Genomic DNA, 6,691 nt, shown 5'->3' on the forward strand with positions numbered 1-6,691 from the left:
ATCTCTGGAGAACAATCATGGATAGACACAAAGTGCTGGAGTAAGTCAGGAGAAAAGGAAGGGGTGATCTTTCAGGTCAGAATCCTTCAGGCGGAAATCTCTTTGCACCCGGCTCAGTCTGCACAAGGGTTAGGACCCAAAACGTCTATTCGGGGCGGCACAGTGGAGCAGCGGTAGAGTTGCTGCCTCGCAGCGCCAGAGACCCAGGTTCGATCCTGACCATGGGTGCTGTCTGTACGGAGTTTGTACGTTCTCCCCGTGACCTGCGTGGGTTTCCTCCCACATTCCAAAGAAATACAGCCTTGTAGATTAATTACGTGGCTTCGGCAATTGTACATCGTTCCTAGTGCTAGTGTACGGGGATCGCTGGTTGGCGCGGACCCGGTGGGCCGAAGGGCCTGTTTATCTCTAAATTAAACGAAACTATCCCTTTTCTCCAGAGATGCTGTCTGACCCGCTGTGTTACTCCAGCACTTTGTGTCCATCTTCGACACGTACAATTCTGTTTATAGCAGGGGATGCCTTCACCCACTCAAAAAGGTATACAGAGGAAGGAACTGCAGATGCTGGTTTACACCGAAAACAAGACACAAAATGCTGGAGTAACTCAGCGGGTCAGGCAGCATCTCAGGAGAAAAGCGATAGGCGAATAGTGAAGGGTCGAGACCCTTCTTCGGTCTCGACGCGAATTTATACAGTCGCTGTGCTTATGATTCAATACAAAGAGGACTGAACAGAACAGAAACTGAAGGTAGACACAAAATGCTGGAGTAACTCAGCGGGTCAGGCAGCGTCTCTGGACCTTTGGGGTCTCGACCCGAAACGTCACCCATCCCTTCTCTCCACAGATGCTGCCTGACCCGCTGAGTTACTCCAGCACTCTGTGAAACGTCACCTATCCATGTTCGCCACAGATGCTGCCTGACCCGCTGAGTTACTCCAGCATTTTGTGCCTACCTTCAATTTAAACCAGCATCTGCAGTTTTTGTTTCCCTACAGAACAGAAACTGAATTCACAATTATAATTAACAAGGTCGGATCTACACAGCAGCTTAGCTTTGCCACTCCACTATTAAACAGCAGAGACCAGATAGACTCGATGCAGCGTGTTCCTCCATAGTAATCTACCGTACACTTTTGAGAAAAGTAGGTTCACCAGGAGGCCATGAACTTGCAGAGGGTTCGAGCAAACTAAGGCTACGGCTGACGAGGGAGGGAGGGAGGGAGGGAGGGGGTGGGGGGGGGTGGGGGGGTGCTGTCTTTCACGAGGTGGCTGGGGCAAAACAAACACTGCGCTGTGTTTCCACTCTGAAACGTGATCTTGGCCGGGACATTCCAGTCAGGGAGTTAAGCTGCCTTCTGGAAGTCAGCAAACGCACACTCTCTTTGTTACAAATGCTTGGCAAACATAAAAGAAGCTCGGAATGGCACTCACAAGCACGCCTTGCCAGCGCCACCCGACAACACACGGCAGCTTCGCTCTCTTCACACCAACACTGGGGACTGATCACACAGCCGAGTCTGGCCAATGTCCGCAACTCAAAGCCTCGTACCAACGGGGGCACAAAATATCACTTCGGTAAACGAGGAGAGACCATGTCGATGATTAAAACCAGCGTTTCCGACGATGAGAAAAGACAGGGAGAGATGGAGGTGGGGAGAGAGAGAGAGAGAGAGAGAGAGAGGGGGGGGGGGTAGAGAGAAAGAGAGAGGGGATAGAGAGAGAGAGAGGGGATAGAGAGAGGGAGGGGTAGAGAGAGAGAGAGAGGGGGAAGAGAGAGAGAGGTAGAGAGGTAGAGAGGTAGAGAGAGAGAGAGAGAGAGAGAGAGAGAGAGAGAGAGAGAGAGAGAGAGAGAGAGGGAGGGGGGGGGGGTGGGGATAGAGACAGAGAGAGAGAGAGGGGGGAATAGGGGGTCAGAGAGAGAGGGGGTCAGGAGAGACAGGGGGGGTAGAGAGAGACAGAGAGAGAGAGGGTGGGGATAGAGAGGGTGGGGATAGAGAGAGGAAGGGGATAGAGAGAGGAGGGGATAGAGGAGGGGAGGGGAGAGCGGGGGATGGGGAGAGAGGGGGGATGGGGAGAGAGGGGGGATGGGGAGAGAGGGGGGATGGGGAGAGAGGGGGTGGATGGGGAGAGGGGATGGGGAGAGGGAAGAGAGGTGGAGTAGAAAGCAGTGCTGGCTTGAAGGGCCGAATGGCCTACTCCTGCATCTATTGTCTTTTGAAAGAGAGAGGGTGGGGAAAGAGAGATGGTGGATTGGTAAGAGAGAAAGAGAGGGGAGAGTCAGAGTAACACACACACCACCCAGGAAAAAAAGATGCTGACTGTCCACCATATCTACACCTCTCACATCGTTTCTACGTCTAGCAGGTCTGCTCCCAACGTCCCGGGAGAACCATCCATGTTTACGCAACCTCTCATGGCCAATACCTCCTCCTCCCCACTCCCGCCCGGCAGAAGGTACAGAAGCTTGAAAGCGCGCACCACCAGACTCAGGGACAGCTTCTTCCCCTCTGTTATCAGGCTTCTGAACGGCCCTTCCATAAGCTAGGGTACTGCCCAATTCACCTCTACCCCATTGCGGACATTGGATGTTGTCTGTGGAACTGATGCGCTACAACGCTGAGAACTATATTCTGCACTCTGTATCTTCCCCTCTGTTCTACCTATTGGACTTGAGTTTGGCTTTGTATTTTAAGTATAGTATTTGCTGATCAGGTTGGATAGAAGGCAAAATAAAGCTTTTCACTGTACCTCGGTACATGTGACAACAACCAACCCAAGACAGACACAGAAAGCTGGAGTAACTCAGCACAACAGGCTGCATCTCTGAAGAGAAGGAATGGGCGCCGTTTTGGGTCGAGACCCTTATTCAGTCTGAAAAAGATTCTCGACCTGAAATGTCACCCATTCCTTCTCTCCAGAGATGCTGCCTGTCCCGCTGAGTTACTCCAGACATCCGGAAGCTGCAACGGATCGTTCGCACAGCCGAGAAGGTTGTTGGCTGCAACCTTCCCCCCATTGACGAACTGTACACTGCAAGAGCCAGGAAGCGAGTGGGCAAGACCACCTCTGACCCCTCTCACCCTGGTCATAAACTCTTCGAAGCACTTCCCTCTGGAAGGCGACTCCGGACTGTCAAAGAAGCCACAGCCGGACATAAAAACAGCTTTGTTCCACGAGAGATAGTTCTACTCAACAACCAAAGTCTGTAGTCTCTTTGTTGCTCTGGTTTATTTTCACCCACATGTTTAGACCGTAATGGTGTTTTGATGTGTTTATGCTTTATTCTTAATTGTTGACTATATGTTTGTGTTGTCATTTGTGAGCGGAGTACCAAGGCACATTCCTTGTATCTGCACATACTTGGCCAATAAACTTATTCATTCATTCATTCATTTTGTGCCTAAATAGCTACTGTGGCTTTTGTTTTCCATTTCGATCCCAATTCTGGAAGAGATTTCAAGGTTAAAATCTAATCTTCGTGGTGCATGTGACTGTCATAAACGCCACTTGATCTTTGCCCCTGACAATTCGATATCAGCTGAACTCTTCAAGCAGATAAGGCCCATAATTATCCCCAGCTATCTATGAATCTCGCCGGAAATTTCTTTCCTTAAACAACGATTTTTATTCATTCATGGGATGCGGGTGTCATATATGATAGGAGCATAGAAACATAGAAAATAGGTGCAGGAGTAGGCCATTCGGCCCTTCGAGCCTGCACTGCCATTCAATATGATCATGGCTGATCATCCAGCTCAGTAACCTGTACCCGCCTTCTCTCCATACCCCCTGATCCCTTTAGCCACAAGGGCTAAATCCCTTTAGCCACAAGCAGAATTAGGCCATTCAGCCCATTGAAGGTAGAGACACAAAATGCTGGAGTAACTCAGCGGGCCAGGCAGCATCTCGGGAGAGAAGGAATGGGTGGAGACCCTTCTTCAGACTCTCGACCCGAAACGTCACCCATCCCTTCTCTCCCGACATGCTGCCTGACCCGCTGAGTTACTCCAGCATTTTGTGTCTACCTTCGATTTGAACCAGCGCCTGCAATTTTTTTTCCTGCACATTCAGGCCATCGAGTCTACTCCACCATTCAATCATGGCTGATCTATCTTTCCCTCGCCACCCCATTCTATTTAACGATTCAGTTGGTGTCACATGTACTATAAGAAAATAACTGCAGATGCTGGTACCTAGGACTGAGATGAGGAAAAACATTTTCACCCAGACAGTTGTGAATCTGTGGAATTCTCTGCCACAGAAGGCAGTGGAGGCCAATTTTCATCCTGCACTCACATTTACTTGGACCATCTTTGACACCCCTCTCCCCTTTCCTGATCTCAGTCTCCATCACAGGGAATAGACAACTGACTGACGTCTATTCCAAACCCACTGACTCCCACAACTATCTCGACTACACCTCTTCCCACCCTGCTTCCTGCAAAGACTATTCCCGTACTCCCAATTCCTCCGTCTACGCCGCATCTGCGCCCAAGATGAGGTGTTCCACACTAGGACATCCGAGATTCTTTAGGGAACTGGGGTTCCCCTCTCCCATCACAGATGAGGCCCTCACTCGTGTCTCCTCGGTACCCCACAGCTCCGCCCTTGCTCCCCCTCCCCCCGGTCGCGACAGAGACAGAGTCCCCCTGGTCCTCACCTTCCACCCCATCAGCCGTCACATACAACACATCATCCTCCGACATTTCCGCCACCTCCAACGGGATCCCACCACTACCCACGTCTTCCCATCTCCACCCCTTTCCACCTTCTGCAGAGACCGTTCCCGCCACAACTCCCTGGTTAACTCATCCCTTCCCACCCAAACCACCCTCTCCCCAGGTACCTTCCCCTGCAACCGCAGGAGATGCAACACCTGTGGCTTATACGCCCTCCCTCGACTCTGTCCAGGGACCCCGACAGTCCTTTCAGATGAGGCAGAGGTTCACCTGCACCTCCTCCAACCTCGCCTACTGTATCCGTCGTTTAAGATGTGGTCTCTTATACATCGGCGAGACCAAACGCAGACCGGGCGATCGTGTCACGGAACACCTTCGCTCAGCCCGCCTGAACCTGCCTGATCTCCCGGTTGCTGGACACTTTAATTCTCCTTCCCATTCCCACACTGACCTTTCTGTCCTTGGTCCCCTCCATTGTCAGAGTGAGGCCAAACACAAATTGGAGGAACAGCATCTCATATTTGGCTTGGGCAGCTTACAGCCCAGCGGTGTGAATATTGATCTCTCTCACTTCAGGCAGCCCCGGCATTCCCCCTCTCTCTCTCTATCCCTCCCCCACCCAGGTCGCACCGGCTTCTCGTTTTCACCCAACAAATAGCCAACAACGGCCTGTTTCCTTTATCACTGACGTTTTTGCAGATCTTTCATTCATTGTTCTTTATCTGAACAGCATCCCTCTCCCCATCAGAACTAGCCCCCTCCATCCACTCCTTTAAGTCCAGGCTCAAACCCTATTTCTACTCCCTAGCGTTTGAGGCTCATTGAGGAGGCGCTGTGAACTGTTTTGTATGTGCTGTTATGTTTGCGTGCTACTGTATGTTTCATTTTTTTCCTTAGTACCTAATCAGATGTACAGCACTTTGGTCAACGTGGGTTGTTTTTAAATGTGCTATACAAATAAAATTGACTTGACTTGACTTATCTCTCCACATCACCGTCTATATCTCTTGTTTCCCTTATCCCTAACCAGTCTGAGGAAGGGTCTCGACCCGAAACGTCACCCATCCCTTCTCTCCAGAGATGCTGCCTGACCCGCTGAGTTACTCCAGCTTTTTGTGTCTATTTCCAATTCACTGAGATGTATTCAAGAAAGAGTTAGATCAAGCTCTTGGGGCTAACAGAATCAAGGGATATGGGGGAGAAAGCAGGAACGGGGTACTGATTTTGCATGATCAGCCGTGATCATATTGAATAGCGGTGCTGGCTCGAAGGGCCGAATGGCCTCCTCCTGCACCTATTTTCTATGTTTCTATGGTACAGTGGAATTCTTTGTTTCTGCATACAACCTGGTAACATCGCACAGCAGACCGCACGTCCCCAGGCAGTACACAAAGGTCGCAACGTTTCTGGCACAGACAAAGTCTCAGATGTTCTTAGTACGGTCTTATCTTCTCGCAGCAGTGAACCCACTGCCACAGGTGGCCTGACCCGACCCGACGGGTCCCTCCTAGTTCTTGGTGGTCCCCTGCCGGGTTCCTGCTCATTCCCCACCTTCATACCATAGCTAAGATCAAACTGTTCCTCCAATTTGACGACATTGCAAAAAATCATCCACGCGTTCATTTCCTCCCGCCTAGACCACTGCAACTCCCTACACACTGGGATCAGCCAATCATCCCTGTCCCGCCTGCAATTGGTCCAAAACGCGGCAGCGAGACTCCTGACGGGTGCCCGTAAAAGGGACCACATCACCCCGATTCTGGCCTCTCTCCACTGGCTCCCAGTACAGTACAGAATCAACTTCAAGCTCCTCCTATTCACATACAAAGCCCTAAACGGGCTTGCCCCTCCCCCCCCCCCCCCCATATCAAAAATCTTCTAACCCACCACTCTATCTCCAGGTCCCTCAGGTCGGCCGACTTGGGGCTACTGACTATCCCGCGGTCTAGGCTTAAGCCCAGGGGTGACCGTGCTTTTGCGGTTGCAGCTCCTAGACTGTGGAACAGCA

The sequence above is a fragment of the Rhinoraja longicauda genome, chromosome 24 (assembly GCF_053455715.1).
Source record: "Rhinoraja longicauda isolate Sanriku21f chromosome 24, sRhiLon1.1, whole genome shotgun sequence".
NCBI lineage: Eukaryota > Metazoa > Chordata > Chondrichthyes > Rajiformes > Arhynchobatidae > Rhinoraja > Rhinoraja longicauda.